At 47.8% G+C, this 17,781-nt stretch overlaps 1 protein-coding gene across 2 annotated transcripts in view; it reads right to left on the bottom strand.

The window, feature by feature from the left end:
* LOC137373561 (transcription factor IIIB 90 kDa subunit-like) overlaps positions 1 to 17,781 on the bottom strand; it is a 436,816-nt gene that overhangs the window by 342,836 nt on the left and 76,199 nt on the right. The gene's annotated exons all lie outside the window — the stretch shown is intronic.

The raw sequence follows: 17,781 nt of genomic DNA, 5'->3' as shown, positions 1-17,781 counted from the left end.
AGAACTTAGGACTTGTGTTTATACAATGTCGCATCACATCCTAAGAATACTCAGAGTGTAGAGTACAGAAACAGGCCATTTGGCCCAACTGGTCTCTGCCAGCATTTATGCTCCACACGAGCCTCCTCCCACCGCTCATCATCACTTTTGGCATTTTGGCAGAAGGAACAGGGAGAGGAAATATATACATAATGGTTCTAAAGAATGTGCAAGAACAGAGAGACCTGGGGGTGTATGTGCATCAATCTTTGAAGGTGGTAGGACATATTGAGAAAGTAGTTAGCAAAGCATATTCTATCTTGGGCTTCATAAACAGAGACATTGAGTACAAAAGCATGAAAGTTATGCTCAACCTTTCTAAAAGTCTGTTAAGCCCCAACTGGAGTACTGCTTCTTGTTCTGGTCACTGCACGTTAGGGAGGTTGAGAGGGTCCTTGAGAGTGTGCAAAGGAGATTTACCAGGATGATTCCAGGGATGGGGAATTTTAGTTACAAGGTTAGGTTGGAAAACCTGGGATTGTTCTCATTAGAACAAAGGAAATTGAGGGGAGATTTAAAAGAAGTGTACAAGATTATGACAGGCTTGGATAAGTTAGATAAGGAAAAACTGTTCCCATTAACTAATGGTTCAGAGACTACAGGACACAGATTGAAGGTTTTGGGCAAAAGATGCAAGGGGAAATATGAGGAAGAACTTTTGTACACAGTGAGTAGTAATGACCTGGAACACTCTGCCTACAGGGCTGGTGGAAGCAGAGACAATCAATGACTTCAAAAGGAAGTTGGAAGGCCACTTGTAGAAATAGACTTGCATAGAAACATAGAAAATAGGAGCAGGGGCATTTGGCCCTTCGAGCCTGCTCTGCCATTCATTATGATCATGGCTGATCATCCAACTCAGTAGCCTGTTCCCACTTTCACCCTATATCCTTTGATCCCTTTAAATCCAAGAGCTTTATCTAACTCCTTCTTGAAACCATACAATGTTTTGGCCTCAACTGCTTTCTCTGGTAGCGAATTCCACAGGTTCACCACTCTCTGGGTGAAGAAATTTCTCCTCATCTCAGTCCTGAAAGGTTTACCCCGCATCCTTAGACTATGACCCCTGGTTCTGGACTCCCACCATCATAACACCATGACACTGGGAAATGTAAACAGCAGGGAAGATAAAATGAAGTGTAGCAGTGTGTCTCAGTGAGCTCGTTCTCTGAGGACCCAGGATGATCATCATCAACGTGTATTTATAGAGCACCTTTAAAAGTAATAAAACGTCCCAAGGTGCATTAAAGGAGTGTAATCAAATAAAATATGGCACTGAGCCACATAAAGAGAGATGAGGACAGGTGGCCAAATGCTTGCTCAAGAGGCCAGTTTTAAGGAGAGAGAGAGAGATAGACAGACAGAGAGACAGAAAGACAAAGATAGATAGGGGTAGAGAGGCAGTGATGTTTAGGAGGGAATTCCAGAGCTTAGGACCCAGGCAGCTGAAGGCACAGCTGCCAATGATGGAGCGATGAAAACTGGGGTTGCACGAGGGGTCAGAATTGGGCAGCGATTTCGGAGGGTTGCAGGACTGAAGGAGGTTACAGAGATATGGAGGGATAAGGCCATGGAGGGATTTGAACACAAGGATGAGAATTCTAAAAATCAGAGTCATTACAACACAGGAGGCAGCCAGTTGGCCCATCAAATCCATGCTGGCTCTCTGTAGAGCAATTCAATCAGTCCCATTCCTCCCACTCTATTCCTGTGCCAAATAAAAACATTGGTGGACCAGAAACCAATGTAGATCAGCGAGCACTAGGGTGGTGGGTGAACGGGACCTGATGTGTTTTATTTTATTAGAACAGATTACGCCAGCTCAGGGAGAAAGGGGTTGGGGGGGGGGGGGGGGGGGCGCAAGAAAAGGAACTCTAGGTTCACAAGCTACTCAGATATTACTACATGCAGTTAGAGACACAGCCGTACCCAACTCAAAACTGAAAGCTATCATGCCGACATTAGTGTTGCAACAGAGGTTCGTCTATCTGATATTAATTTAGCAATCAAACGCTGCAGTCTGACTCTAGCCCTGGCTGGCATGCATGTATAATTAAAAGGAGAGAGATTGCCCGTGAGCTTCAGCGTCTGGAACAGGATGAGTCAGTGATGAGGGGGCGGCAGGGGGAACAGATGAATTAAAAAAGTGAAACAAAAGCTATCACTGTCCTACAAATACGAGACAAATCTGCACAAAATAAATAATGCATCAAACTGTGGGTGTGGAGATAAGACAGAGGATGAACACACATGAGAAAGTCCTGTGGGTATATAAACACAGACACACTTGTGTTTGGGGTCAGAGATGAGCACAGTGGAGGAACAAGTGGCTAGGTCAGTTTTAAATGTGAAATAAGCCTTACTGCAATGATGCTCAAACTTCCACAAATGATGGAAGAGTGTGTGATTGGAGTCATAAAACCCTCACCTCTCAATCCCAAACTCTCCTTATCTGATAGCTGAAAACATCAACCAGCACCAGCTCCAGTCTAATTGATTGCCCATCCCACTTACAAAATGACTCATCTCTTGGAATGACTCATGTATTCCACTAAAGATACAAGGGATACTAGAAAATTTTCATCTATTGTTAGCTGTACGGGTGAACTGTGTCTGGGTGGGAATGGGAAAAACCAGTTCATCTCATTTTTGCTCTATCTTTGTACATACACCATTTCCTCAGTCAAGCAGTACAAGTGCCTCTCTTTCGCACAGCATATGGACCAAACCTGAATGATCTCTGGTCTGGTGATGGATCAGTCTCAGGTGGGGGTACTCCATCTGTCTCGGGGGGGGGGGGGGGAAAGAAGAGGGGCACACGGGAGAAAGGTCTCTCCCTCTGAGGGTCTGGTCTAGGGGCTGGAAAAGTTGTCATTCACTAGTCTCATTTGGGTACTGCACTTTACCACTGGGAAGATACTTCAGACGAGAGGCAATAGTTTTAATGAGACAGTGTACTCAATGGAGCAAAGGATGTCATGGGGATCTAACTAAATTGTTCACAATGATCAGAGCTTAAGGGTGAACAGTTAAAAGATAATTTCGACCAGTCAGTAAATTGGTAGCAAGGAGGAATAAACGTAGAAAGTAAAAGCAAATCAGACAGGCTAGAAAGGATCTCTGATATAAAGGGTATTAGGATATGAAATAGTGGTTGTTTCAAATGAAAACTTAGAATTCTGTGTGTTTAAAAAACTGAGAAAAGGATTATTTTTGTTCAGTGAACACTAACCTGCAAATAGCTGGAATTCCTGCAATATTTTGGAAGGAAGTCATAACAAAAGTTGAACTTTATGAGCACTTTGAAAGGAAATTGAACTTGCACAAGGACAGGAAAGCCAACAATTTCAATGAAACCACAGGGGTTTGACATTTCTACAGAGCAGCTTTTTAGTGACAGAGCGGGACACTGTGTCTGGACATGTGACCATGTTCAAGAAGGTTCTTTTTTCACCTTGGACCCTTTAAAAAGCCTGTGAATTGGACAAAGGACAGGCATTTGAAATCTTGCTTCGACGTGCCTGCAGCATGGGAGGAAGATCCAGAAAAGTGTTACCCCTCTCTGTAAAGTAGACTAGCATCTCTTGAAAATGAATTTTGAATTTGAAAGATGGCAGATTCCTATTGCCTCCAGTCTCTTAAGAATTCCTGCGTCCAGAGTGGTTCCTGTTTTGGGAGAGCCTGAAATATCAAGAAAGCTTCTACTGCTAGACTGTTGTTTTTAAAAACCCAAGCAGACCAGCTGCTGCATCCCTGCTGAATGACCAGTGTGATGCCTGCTGTAGACAAATTGCCTTGAAAACCTACCCATCACAGACTGTTTATCAACCTCGCCTAGAGGGACGTCTAGTGGTATCCGACTATTTGACTCTGGGACACCTCACCGTACTGAAAACATCCTACCAGAACCTGATAATTATTTTTATTATTCCTTCTATCCCTAAGAAACAGCTGTAAACCAAAAATCCTTTTTCCACGATTAACGGGTATTTTTTTTTAATGTATGTTTGTGCGCATGAGGGTTAAGGAAATATGTTTTTTTTTCATATATCTAGATTTATCTCATTAGTAGTTGAGACCTATTATTTCTTTTCTGATAAATAGTTAATATTGTTGTTGTTTAAAGAACCTTGCTTTGGTGGCTTTATTCAGGTGGGATAAATAAAGTGCTTAATTTGGCTGTTCTTCAGTAGGTGAGAAACTTTAGCTGATATGCAATAACCTGTGGAGTAGTGGGACTGAATTAACAGTGCATTACTCCTGCCTTGGTCGTAACATGTTACTTTGGAATGATAAGAAATGAAGTAGCGTAAAGAGATCTGGGAAATAAAGACATATAAATCACATGGTGATAAGGTCATAAACTAGGGTTTAGGGTGGTTAATATCCTTCCATCTACAAAAGATGATGGACACGCAGCAAACAATCCATTTAGGTAGGGGGTTTTCTCTTGGTGCAACTTTGCTGATGGCTGTGAAGTCCAAACCTTGAGGGGCAGAATCTGCCACAGATGCTGCACGTGAAGCTGCCAAGTGACGCCTTGAAATGTTGTTTTCAGTATTGGCGCCTGTTGTAGCCACTGGTTGTCATAGCAGTGCACACCAGTCCACAGGATGTGTCACCATTTCCCTCTTTCACCATTAAGTGACTCCCAGGTTCAATAGTCAATGTTCAGAGCCTCCATGTCACACTTGCAAGCATCCGTGAAGCAGAGCTTTGGGCACCCCACTGGTCTTCCGGCCCCAGCTACCTCACCATACAGAAGATCCTTGGGTATGTGACGGTCTTCCATCCTGCAGACGTGTCCGATCCACAGAAGCCACCTCTGTTGATTACAGCCAACACGCTTGGGAACTCTGCTTTTAAAAGGACTGCCGTTTTCTGATTTTGTTCTACCAGGAGCGTAAATGGAAATTATTGAGCTTCTTTTCCTGGTAGCTGTAAGTCACCCATGTTTCACAGCCATACAGCAAGGTGCTGAACACTGGCCTTATAAACCATCAGCTTGGTCCCAAGACTCAGCTTGGCGTTATCCCATGTGTGTTTCGCGAGTCAGCCAAAGGTGGTAGCTGCTTTCCCTAGGTGTGTATTGAGCTCTGCATCAAGGGACAGTTGTCTGTCTCTGCGGACCCAAGGCAGCAGAATTTGCAAACCCCTTCCAGTCGGATGTTATTGAGTGTAATCAGGGAGAGAGATGCAACACCTTGTCCCATGATAAGTTTTCTTGATGCTTATAGTCAAGGAGAGCAATTTACAGGCATGAGAGACACAAACTGGGGTTTATTTCTACAGAAATAGAATATAAAAGTAGGGGGATAATGTTCCAATTATACTGAACCTGGGTGCATGACGTCGACGAGACAATCAGTGCACAGCTCTGGTATCTATGCTACAAAATGTATATCAAAGCACTGCAGAAAGTGCAGGCAAGAGTTACCAGAATGTTACCAGAATTGAGAGCCGGCTAGGCTCCTTTACCTGGAAAGGAGAAGACCTGGTATAGGTTTTTAAAATGAAGTGATTCGATAGTTTCTCCACTTCTTAGAATTGTATAACGGTTACAGCACAGAAGGCGGCTATTCGACCCATCGTGTCCGTGCTGGTTCTTTGCAAGAGCAACTCACTTAGTCTCACTCCCCCTGCCTTTTCCCCATAGTCCTCCAAATTTTTCTCTCTTCAAATAATTATCCAGTTCTCTTTTGAAGGCCTCGATTGATCTGCCTCCACCACACTCTCAGGCAGTGCATTCCAGAACCTAAACACTCATACGTAAAATTTTTTTCCTCGTGTCGCTGTTGCTTCTTTTGCCAATCACCATAAATTGATGTCCTCTGCTTCTGGATCCTTCAACCAATGGGAACAGTTTCTCCCGATCTGCTCTGTCCAAACCCCTCATGATTTTGAACACCATTAAATTTCCATCTTCTCTTCCTCAAGAAGAACTGACCCAGCTTCTCCAACCTATCCATGCAACTGAAGTCGCTCATCCCTGGAACCATTCTCGTGAATCTTTTCGGCACCCTTTCTAATGTCTTAACACGCTTCCAAAAGTGTGGTGCCCAGAACTGGATATCATACTCCAGTTGAGGCTGAACCAGTGTTTTATACAGGTTTATCATAACTTTCTTGTTTTATACTCTATGCCCCTATTTATGAAGCCCAGAATCCCATATTATTTATTAACCGCTTTCTTAACTTGCCCTGCAACCTCCAATGATTTGTGCACATATATCCCCCAGGTCCCTCTGCTCCGGTAACCACTTTAGAATTGTACCATTTATTTTATTTTATGGGTTAGTCCAGACAGGTAGGCATAAATATAAGATAGTCACCAACAGATCAAATAAAGAATTTACGAGCAAGTTCTTTAAGTGGGAGGAGGCTCCTGTGGAGTAGAAACACCAACATTGACCAGTTGGACCAAATGGCCTGTTTCTGTGCTGTGCTACTGAAACCAGTGTTAAATATGGTGCGCGCGCAGCCATACAAAACATTTTGAAGGGACAACACACTGGGGAAAAAAAACAGGCTGTGCACAACTCCTGAATTTTAAAGGGAACAGCTCAAAGGATCAGAGCAGGGCCTACATCTGGCCCCCAATCCTCAGTCTTCAGCCCACCAATGGAGTCTTCAGCAGCCTACAGTTCAAGCTCTTGAATTCCCTCCCTAAACCTCTCCTCTTGTAATATACTCCTTAAATGCTACCTCTTTGGTCAAGCATTTTGTCATTTGCCCCAATATCTTTTTATATGGCTCAGTGTCAAATTTTGGCTCATAATGCTCATGTGAAGTGCCTTGGGATGTTTTTCCACATTATAGGCACATATATAAATACAAGTTGCCGGCGGGTGCCCCTTTATTTGTAGAATGTGCTTCAGCGATTCTGATCAGGAGCTGAGGAATGTTACAATTAGGGCCATCTCCCAACACCCCTCACACACAGCAAATGCCAGCTTCCATAAGCAGATCTACGCTGACAAGAGTGAAGTCCACTACTGTTTCAAATTACAAGGCTGAGGTAAAAAAAAATACAAATTTTAAAATACAAACGCACAATTGACTTTCTGAACTAGCCGTCTTTCAGATGAGATGTTAAACTCAGGCTCCGTCTGCCGTCTCGGGTGGATGCAAAGGATCCCTTGGCACTATTTTGAAGGGTAGAGAAGTTATTATCTCTGGTGTCTTGATAAATATTTATCCTTCAGCCATCATCACCACAACAGAATTAGCTGGTCATTATCACATTGCTGTTTGCGGGAGCTTGCTGTGCGCAAATTGGGTTGCTGCATTTCCTACATTAGAACAGTGATTGCACTGCAAAAGAACTTCAGTGACCGTAAACCGCATTAGGGCATCCTGAGAATCTGAAAGGCACTACATAAATGCAAGTCTTTCTTTTTCAATGTTTTAAGAAAAAGGAGAAAAAGTTGCCCTTGTGAGTTTACCAGCTATGAACAGGGTCAAGCTGTCAGAGGGAATATAGGCTACATTGTTTTATCTGATAAATAAAGGAGACTGTTCATGAAGAGGGCAGGTGATACACAGTGTCAGTATTAATATTTCTTGAACAACAAAACTACATGTCAGCATTCATTAATGCGGAAAACTGCCATTCTTCCACCATTGTATGTCTACCTTCCAAATTAATACAATTAGGCTGGTGCCCCAGGTTGCTAAGTTTTATTACTCCACTGTTCCACTATAAATATTTGGGGGCTGGGGCGGTTGCTTTTATGAGCTGAGAGTTTCATTTGTCATGCAAAACTCTCATTTTCAAAATTTACTGAATAGAAGTGTGAACACTTTGAAACGCTCACTGTTCAGGGATAGATTACTGAAGTAATGCTTTACTCCAGCCCAGATGAGATGTATCCCAGGCTGCTCTGTGAGGGAGGAGATAGCAGGGGGCTTGGGCACAAATTTTCAAATCCTCTCTGGTCACAGGAGAGGTACCAAAGGACTGGAGGACAGCAAATGTGGTACCATTATTCAAGAAGGGTAGCAGGGATAAGCCAGTTAAGTACAGGCCAGTGAGTCTAACATCAGTGATAGGGAAACTATTGGAAAAAATTCTGAGGGACAGGATTAATCTCCACTTGGAGGGGTAGGGATTAATCAAGGACAGTCAGCATGGCTTTGTCAGGGGAAGATCATGTTTAACTAACTTGATCGAATTTTTTTGAGGTGGTGACTGGATATGTAGATGAGGGTAAAGCAGTTGATGTTGTCTTTTGATGTAAGGCTTTTGATAAGGTCCCGCATGGGAGATTGGTTTAGAAGGTAAGAGCCCATGGAATCCAGGGCAATTTGGCAAATTGGTCCCAAAATTGGCTTAGTGGCAGGCAAGGATGGTTTTTGCAATGGGACGCCTGTGACCAGTGGTGTATCGCAGGGATTGGCGCTGGGACTCTTGCTGTTTGGAGTATACATTAATGATTTAGACGTGAATATAGGAGGCATGATCAGTAAGTTCGCAGATGATATGAAAATTGATGGTTGTAGTAACTAGTCAGGAGGAAAGCCTTAGATTACAGGACAATATAGATGGGCTGGTAAAATGGGCAGAGCAGTGGCCGATGGAATTTAATCCTGAGAAGTTTGAGGTGATGCACTTTGGGAGGACGAACAAGGCAAGGGAATATACAATGGATAGTAGGACCCTAGGAAGTATAGAGGGTCAGAGGGACCTTGGGGTGTTTGTCATTAGATCACTGAAGGCAGCAGCACAGGTAGATAAGGTTAGGAAGGCATACGGGATACTTGCCTTTATTAGCCGAGGCATAGAATATAAGAGCAGGGAGGTTATGATGGAGCTGTATAAAACACTAGTCAGGCCACAGCTGGAGTACTGTGTACAGTTCTGAGCACCAGACTATAGGAAGGATGTGATTGCACTGGAGAGGGTACAGAGGAGATTCATCAGGATGTTGCCTGGGCTGCAGCATTTCAGCTTTGGAGAGAGACTGGATAGGCAAGGGTTGTTTTCCTTAGAGCAGAGAAGGCTGAGGGGGGAGAGGTGGGGGTCTGATTCAGGTATACAAAATTATGAGAGGCATAGGAAGAAACTTTTTCCCTTAACGGAGGGGTCAATAACCAGGGGGCATAGATTTAAGGAAAGGGGCAGGAGGTTTAGAAGGGATTTGAGGAAAAAAAATTTCACCGAGAGGGTGGTTGGAATCTGGAACACACTGTCTGAAGGGTTGTTAGAGGCAGGAACCCTAACAATATTTAAGTAGTATTTAGATGATCACTTGAAACACCATAGCATACAAGGCTACGGACCATGTGCTGGAAAATGGGATTAGAATAGATAGGTGCTTGTTGGCCGGCACAGACATGATGGGCTGAAGAGCCTGTTTTTGTGCTCTGTGACTCTACGTTCCCTAGGAACGAGAAAGGGTCAACTGACTAATCACCAGGCCTAGTATCATGCATGAGCATCACGTTCAACACTTAATGCCCTGATAAGAAAGTTTCTGAGGGGAAAAGTCCTACCATATAAGTTTGTTTTATTCACTTCTCCCAAATAGTGGCACCAAATGTAAGCAGAGCTGTTTGGCTTTTGGGGGATGGGGGGACATTTAGTAAGGGTGCTCCCAAGACCCCTGTGTTCGTGAAAGTGATGTCCTTTTCCCCTTGTACACATTCTTCCATACCATTGGCAAAAACCTACAGGCAGAATGGCCAAGACATGTGGTGGAACCCGCTATCACAAGGAGTAATTGTGAATCCGATAGCTGCATTTAAGGAGAAGCCAGATAAACAGGAGAGAAAGGAATAGAGAGTTATGCTGATAGGGTGAGATGAAGCAGGGTGGGAGGAGACTCATGTGGAGCATAAACAGCAGCATTGAACTGTTGGGCTGAATGGCCCAATTCTGTGCTGTAAATTCTACATAATCCCATTCCAGATTGCCATCCATTGACCCTAGCTGGAAGTGTACATGGAAGGAATTTGGTGAGATCAAGATCTGGCACCACGACTACACTTGCACCCTAAAAGCTGAGGTTTGCATTCAAACAGCTACTTGGGTGAAGGCGACTGCGGCATAAGGGTGACAGTAGGGAAGATGCCAATGAACCATTCCTTAAGAAAGAAATCGGTGTGTTCAGAAGGAGAAACGGAGATTAGTGGGGAAAAATGATGTAGAACAAAGCTCACAGCTTGCAAGTGTGTTGTTTAATTTATAGGTTTAACGCTAACTAGACCATACCAATTTAGATTTTTTTTTTTCTCTCCTCAATTTTCTACCCCTGTTCAGAACACCAACTCATGCAGACATATGAATCAAACCTAGGTTTTCCTGATCTGCATGGTTCAGCTCCATTTACCAAATAAGCCATCAAGGAGGCACATCTGCTACTTACACACAGAATATCGGTGTAGGTAAATTGGTTTCAGCACCAGTTTATCTGTGTAATGAATTTTCAGATGCCTTCCCAGCTGTGCATCCAGCCTTTACGATGGACCTGTGCTCAGATCAAATCTTCTCAAATGGCCAGAAACTCATCAATGAATCAATTGTTGTCTTTCTTTGCTACTAACCTGCAGCCATCAAACAATCCTCATTCGGCCAACTTCTGCAAACCATCTTCTCACTGGCATCAAGTAATGAACTGAACTTACTGGTGTCCCAGTTCACCATGCATCGATTTCAAAACCTGCTGTCCTCATTAATAATTCAGACCATGCGGACAGATTGGTGTTTTGCTTTCACATTTATAATAAGCAACAACTTAACCTGTCACATGATCAACAATTACTGGATTAGAGATGGTTTACTGGGGTAAGGTAAGGTAATGATATTTTTGGACTAAATATCCAGAGGAAGCAAGTTCCATTTGTTACAAGAGGCTTTTTTGGTACTAAAATCTTAGAATTCTATGTGTTTTAGTTGACTCTGTACAAAAGAACTGGCAAGCAGGCAATTTCAAGGAAACAGCAAGGGGTTTTGACTGAACAACACTTTTGAATGACAGAGGAGACACACTGTGATTGGCTCAGCAAGGTTTTTACTTTCACTTTGGACTCTTAAAACCCAGTGAGTTGGACAAAGAACAGATTTGAAACTTAGACTTGACCTGCCTGGAGGTGAGAGAAAAAAGCCTCTCTCTCTAAAGGAAACCTGCTTCTCTTGAAAAGAAATCCTGCATTTGAAAGGTGGCAGATTCCTATTGCCTCCTGTCTCTGAAAAATTCCTGTTGCCTCCCGTATTTTGGGAAATCCTGGAACCTGAAGTTAGCTTCTACTGTTGTATTGCAACTGTGAGTCTTAAGCAGACCTATGTCTATACCCCGAATATTATCCGGTCTTTTCTCTTTACAGATGCTGTTAGACCGGCTGTACATCCTCAGAAGGTCTGCTTTCAACAGGGAGCTTTTCAAGTCCGCGAGGAGGAGTTAGTAGGTGTAAGTAGTCATTGAGGATATAAAAGGGCAGGCAAGTCCCAGATGTCTCTAGACACTTTACCAAACAAGGCAGGTGCAGGGTCATATCTGATATATAAATTTGTTGCTCGGACACAAAAATCTATTGGCCCGAGTTTCCGTTAGGGCATAATTGGAAAACTGGACACTAAGCCAGTTTTGCCAAGATGAAGCTACATTCAAGTTTCCACGTGGACTCATTAGCATAAGCCCAAACATCCCATGCATCAGCGTAATCGATTCATGACTGGAACACGGCATTCTCCAGCATCACAAACTGCAGTGGGATTGCCAGGAAATGGGCCATTCTTCAACTGACTGATTTAATGCTCTTGGTCGTATTATTTAATTGGCTTCAATTGATTGCATTGATCTGCCCTTGGTACATAAGACCTATGACTAGCTGTAAATTGAAGCCATACAGGTGTGTCCTCTCGACTGTAATTGACTGAAGTTAAATTAATTTAAACTGAAATTGAAGTAACTGTAGTAGCAGCAGGAGAAACAAGGCGGCCAACCTTGAATGGACTGCAGGTACAGGCAATTAATACAACCACAGATGCTTGTAGGCTCAAGAGTCTGTACACAATATGATAAAAACCCCTGAATGGGCGCAATCATCAGGAAGTTGCCACGCTAGGCTGGGGAAGTGGCTCATTTAGTGGGTGGGAACTGCTTCAGGTGAATGAATATTTGAACCACTGTAAAATGTCACAGATACTAGAGAGAGCATAAAGTAGTTACGGACGCACCTCACTTCCATCTAAAATTCTTCAGCACTAATAAAATTTGATTGCACAGATATCAGAGTAATTATGTGAAAACTCCAGATCATAATGTTTTTGCAAGTCAATTACCAGAGCTCAATTTCTCCTATAAATTAAAATAAATGTAAACAAAGATCTGCTCCCCAACTGCCCGCGGAGTACAAGATTCATTTTGTGTGGTACTAAAACACACTGCTCAGGAATGTCCCATATTTAATCTCTGTCTCTACTGAGTTAGCTGGTCTCAGCCAGGGCTACAGCATATGCTGTATAGTCAGATTTTCTGCCCCTGGACTAGGCATTAAAAAAGAAAACATTAACAGCCAACTCCCAATTGCTATCCAAATCCCAACCCCTCCCTCATCCCTCAGTCCATTGGAAAATGTTTGGACGTTAAGGTGAGAACAGGATCTGGCTCAGCTCGATTCTCTCCCTGATCGAATAACACTCATGGTCAAAGCTCACACACACAATGGCCATTTGGGTGAGGTACTAGAGGACTGGACAGTACCGGCAGGGCTGTATTCCTGCTAGTGTCAACACCATCACATAATACAAACTGTGTCCAGCTTCAAAAAGATATTAAGCAAACATGACCTAAAAAAAATATTTTTTAAACTTCAAATTATTCCTCCGAACAATAAGTAAGCTTCTGAAAGCTAGACATCAAAGAGCAGTGGAGATCCAGAATTAGGTCATGTCGATATTAAAGCACAGTCCTTCCAGCTCTGGGGACCAGAGTTCCAGTCCAGCCCAGACTGGTGAGATGAAAAGCTCTTTTCTCCATCAGTTGAAAGGAGGGTAAATGTTTTTAGCAGCCTCAACCCAGTTCCTGGTCTGTAAGCTCAACACGACAAAATAACTCATGATAAGCAAATCCTACTTACATTTTTGAGTGAAAGTCTGAAAGGAGAGAGGGGGGGGGGGGGGGGAAGAGAAGAAAGGAGAAGGGGGGGAGAAGAAAGGAGAAGGGGGGGGAGAAGAAAGGAGGGGGGGAGAAGAAAGGAGAGAGGGGGGAGAAGAAAGGAGAGAGGGGGGGGAGAAGAAAGGAGAAGGGGGGGAGAAGAAAGGAGAAGGGGGGGGAGAAGAAAGGAGGGGGGGAGAAGAAAGGAGGGGGGGAGAAGAAAGGAGAGAGGGGGGAGAAGAAAGGAGAGAGGGGGGGAGAAGAAAGGAGAGAGGGGGGGAGAAGAAAGGAGAGAGGGGGGGAGAAGAAAGGAGAGAGGGGGGGAGAAGAAAGGAGAGAGGGGGGGAGAAGAAAGGAGAGAGGGGGGGAGAAGAAAGGAGAGAGGGGGGGAGAAGAAAGGAGAGGGGGGGGAGAAGAAAGGAGAGAGGGGGGGAGAAGAAAGGAGAGAGGGGGGGAGAAGAAAGGAGAGAGGGGGGGAGAAGAAAGGAGAGAGGGGGGGAGAAGAAAGGAGAGAGGGGGGAGAAGAAAGGAGAGAAGGGGGGGGAGAAGAAAGGAGAGAAGGGGGGGAGAAGAAAGGAGAGAAGGGGGGGAGAAGAAAGGAGAGAAGGGGGGGGAGAAGAAAGGAGAGAAGGGGGGGAGAAGAAAGGAGAGAAGGGGGGGGAGAAGAAAGGAGAGAGGGGGGGGGAGAAGAAAGGAGAGAGGGGGGGGAGAAGAAAGGAGAGAGGGGGGGAGAAGAAAGGAGAGAGGGGGGGAGAAGAAAGGAGAGAGGGGGGGAGAAGAAAGGAGAGAGGGGGGGAGAAGAAAGGAGAGAGGGGGGAGAAGAAAGGAGGGGGGGGGAGAGAAGAAAGGAGGGGGGGGGGAGAGAAGAAAGGGGGGGGGGAGAGAAGAAAGGGGGGGGGAAGAGAAGAAAGGGGGGGGAAGAGAAGAAAGGGGGGGGAAGAGAAGAAAGGGGGGGGGAAGAGAAGAAAGGGGGGGGAAGAGAAGAAAGGGGGGGGAAGTTAAGAAAGGAGGGGGGGGAAGTTAAGAAAGGAGGGGGGGAAGTTAAGAAAGGAGGGGGGGGGAGAGAAGAAAAGAGGGGGGGGAGAGAAGAAAAGAGGGGGGGGGGGAGAGAAGAAAGGAGGGGGGGGGGGAGAGAAGAAAGGAGGGGGGGGGGAGAGAAGAAAGGAGGGGGGGGGGAGAGAAGAAAGGAGAGGGGGGGGAGAGAAGAAAGGAGAGGGGGGGGAGAGAAGAAAGGAGGGGGGGGGAGAGAAGAAAGGAGGGGGGGGAGAGAAGAAAGGAGGGGGGGGGAAGAGAAGAAAGGAGGGGGGGGGGGAGAGAAGAAAGGAGGGGGGGGGAGAGAAGAAAGGAGGGGGGGGGAGAGAAGAAAGGAGGGGGGGGGAGAGAAGAAAGGAGGGGGGGGGGGAGAGAAGAAAGGAGGGGGGGGGGGAGAGAAGAAAGGAGGGGGGGGGGGGAGAAGAAAGGAGGGGGGGGGGAGAGAAGAAAGGAGGGGGGGGGGAAGAGAAGAAAGGAGGGGGGGGGGAGAGAAGAAAGGAGGGGGGGGGAGAGAAGAAAGGAGGGGGGGGGAGAGAAGAAAGGAGGGGGGGGGGAGAGAAGAAAGGAGGGGGGGGGGAAGAGAAGAAAGGAGGGCGGGGGAGAGAAGAAAGGAGGGGGGGGGGGAGAGAAGAAAGGAGGGGGGGGGGGAGAGAAGAAAGGAGGGGGGGGGGGAGAGAAGAAAGGAGGGGGGGGGGGAGAGAAGAAAGGAGGGGGGGGGGGAGAGAAGAAAGGAGGGGGGGGGGGAGAGAAGAAAGGAGGGGGGGGGGGAGAGAAGAAAGGAGGGGGGGGGGGAGAGAAGAAAGGAGGGGGGGGGGAGAGAAGAAAGGAGAGGGGGGGGGAGAGAAGAAAGGAGAGGGGGGGGGAGAGAAGAAAGGAGAGGGGGGGGAGAGAAGAAAGGAGAGGGGGGGGGGAGAGAAGAAAGGAGGGGGGAGAGAAGAGAGAAGAAAGGAGAGGGGGGAGAGAAGAGAGAAGAAAGGAGAGGGGGGAGAGAAGAGAGAAGAAAGGAGAGGGGGGGAGAGAAGAGAGAAGAAAGGAGAGGGGGGGGGAGAAGAAAGGAGGGGGGGGGGGAGAAGAAAGGAGAGTGGGGGGAGAAGAAAGGAGAGTGGGGGGAGGGGGGGGGAGAAGAAAGGAGAGTGGGGGGGGGAGAAGAAAGGAGAGTGGGGGGGGAGAAGAAAGGAGAGTGGGGGGGGGAGAAGAAAGGAGAGTGGGGGGGGGAGAAGAAAGGAGAGTGGGGGGGGGAGAAGAAAGGAGAGTGGGGGGGGGAGAAGAAAGGAGAGGGGGGGGGGAGAAGAAAGGAGAGGGGGGGGAGAGAAGAAAGGAGAAAGGAGAGGGGGGAGAAGAAGAGGAGAAGAGAGGGGGGGAGAGAAGGAGGAGGGGGAGAGAAGAAAGGAGGGGGGGGAGAGAAGAAAGGAGAGGGGGGGGGGGAGAGAAGAAAGGAGAGGGGGGGAAGAGAAGAAAGGAGAGGGGGGGGGAGAGAAGAAAGGAGAGGGGGGGGGGAGAGAAGAAAGGAGAGGGGGGGGGAAGAGAAGAAAGGAGAGGGGGGGGGGAAGAGAAGAAAGGAGAGGGGGGGGAGAGAAGAAAGGAGGGGGGGGAAGAGAAGAAAGGAGGGGGGGGGAAGAGAAGAAAGGAGGGGGGGGGGAAGAGAAGAAAGGAGGGGGGGGGAAGAGAAGAAAGGAGGGGGGGGGAAGAGAAGAAAGGAGGGGGGGGGAAGAGAGAAAGGAGAGGGGGGGGAGAAGAAAGGAGAGTGGGGGGAGAAGAAGGGAGGGGGGGAGAGAAGAAGGAGAGTGGGTGGGAGAAGAAAGGAGAGTGGGTGGAGAAGAAAGGAGAGTGGGTGGGAGAAGAAAGGAGAGTGGGTGGGAGTGGGGGGAAGAAGGGAGTGGGGGGAGAAGAAAGGAGAGTGGGGGGGGAGAAGAAAGGAGAGTGGGGGGGGAGAAGAAAGGAGAGTGGGGGGGAGAAGAAAGGAGAGTGGGGGGGGAGAAGAAAGGAGGTGGGGGGGGAGAAGAAGGAGAGTGGGGGGGAGAAGAAAGGAGAGGGGGGGAGAAGGAGAAGGGGGGGGAGAAGGAGAAAGGAGAGGGGGGAGAGAAGAAAGGAGAAGGAGAGGGGGGGAGAGAAGAAGGAGAAGGAGAGGGGGGGAGAGAAGAAAGGAGAGGGGGGGGAGAGAAGAAAGGAGGGGGGGGAGAAGAAAGGAGGGGGGGGGAGAGAAGAAAGGAGAGGGGGGGAGAGAAGAAAGGAGGGGGGGGGGAGAGAAGAAAGGAGGGGGGGGGAGAGAGAAGAAGGGAGGGGGGGGGAGAGAAGAAAGGAGAGGGGGGGGAGAGAAGAAAGGAGAGGGGGGGGGAGAGAAGAAAGGAGAGGGGGGGGGAGAGAAGAAAGGAGAGGGGGGGGAGAGAAGAAAGGAGAGGGGGGGGGAGAGAAGAAAGGAGAGGGGGGGGAGAGAAGAAAGGAGAGGGGGGGGAGAGAAGAAAGGAGAGGGGGGGGAGAGAAGAAAGGAGAGGGGGGGGGAGAGAAGAAAGGAGAGGGGGGGGAGAGAAGAAAGGAGAGGGGGGGGGAGAGAAGAAAGGAGAGGGGGGGGGGGAGAGAAGAAAGGAGAGGGGGGGGAGAGAAGAAAGGAGAGGGGGGGTGGAGAGAAGAAAGGAGAGGGGGGGGAAGAGAAGAAAGGAGAGGGGGGGGGAGAGAAGAAAGGAGAGGGGGGGGGGGAGAGAAGAAAGGAGGGGGGGGAGAGAAGAAAGGAGAGGGGGGGGGGAGAGAAGAAAGGAGAGGGGGGGGGGAGAGAAGAAAGGAGAGGGGGGGGGGGAGAGAAGAAAGGAGAGGGGGGGGAGAGAAGAAAGGAGAGGGGGGGGAAGAGAAGAAAGGAGAGGGGGGGAAGAGAAGAAAGGAGAGGGGGGGAGAGAAGAAAGGAGAGGGGGGGAAGAGAGAAAGAGGAGAGGGGGGGAAGAGAAGAAAGGAGAGGGGGGGGAAGAGAAGAAAGGAGAGGGGGGGGGAAGAGAAGAAAGGAGAGGGGGGGGAAGAGAAGAAAGGAGAGGGGGGGGAAGAGAAGAAAGGAGGGGGGGGGGAAGAGAAGAAAGGAGGGGGGGGGAAGAGAAGAAAGGAGAAAGGAGGGGGGGGAGAGAAGAAAGGAGAAGGAGAGGGGGGGAGAGAGAGAAAGGAGAGGGGGGGAGAGAAGAAAGGAGAGGGGGGGAGAGAGAAGAAAGGAGGAGGGGGGAGAGAAGAAAGGAGAGGGGGGGGAGAGAAGAAAGGAGAGGGGGGGGAGAGAAGAAAGGAGAGGGGGGGGAGAGAAGAAAGGAGAGGGGGGGGAGAGAAGAAAGGAGAGGGGGGGGGAGAGAGAAAGGAGAGGGGGGGGGAGAGAAGAAAGGAGAGGGGGGGGGAGAGAAGAAAGGAGAGGGGGGGGGAGAGAAGAAAGGAGAGGGGGGGGGAGAGAAGAAAGGAGAGGGGGGGGAAGAGAAGAAAGGAGAGGGGGGGGGAGAGAAGAAAGGAGAGGGGGGGGGAGAGAAGAAAGGAGAGTGGTGGGGGGAGAGAAGAAAGGAGAGGAGGGGGGGAGAGAAGAAAGGAGAGGAGGGGGGGAGAGAAGAAAGGAGAGGTGGGGGGGAAGAGAAGAAAGGAGAGTGGGGGGGAAGAA

Source organism: Heterodontus francisci, chromosome 9, assembly GCF_036365525.1.
Source record: "Heterodontus francisci isolate sHetFra1 chromosome 9, sHetFra1.hap1, whole genome shotgun sequence".
Taxonomy (NCBI): Eukaryota; Metazoa; Chordata; class Chondrichthyes; order Heterodontiformes; family Heterodontidae; genus Heterodontus; species Heterodontus francisci.
This window is presented reverse-complemented; position numbering and strand designations above follow the sequence as displayed.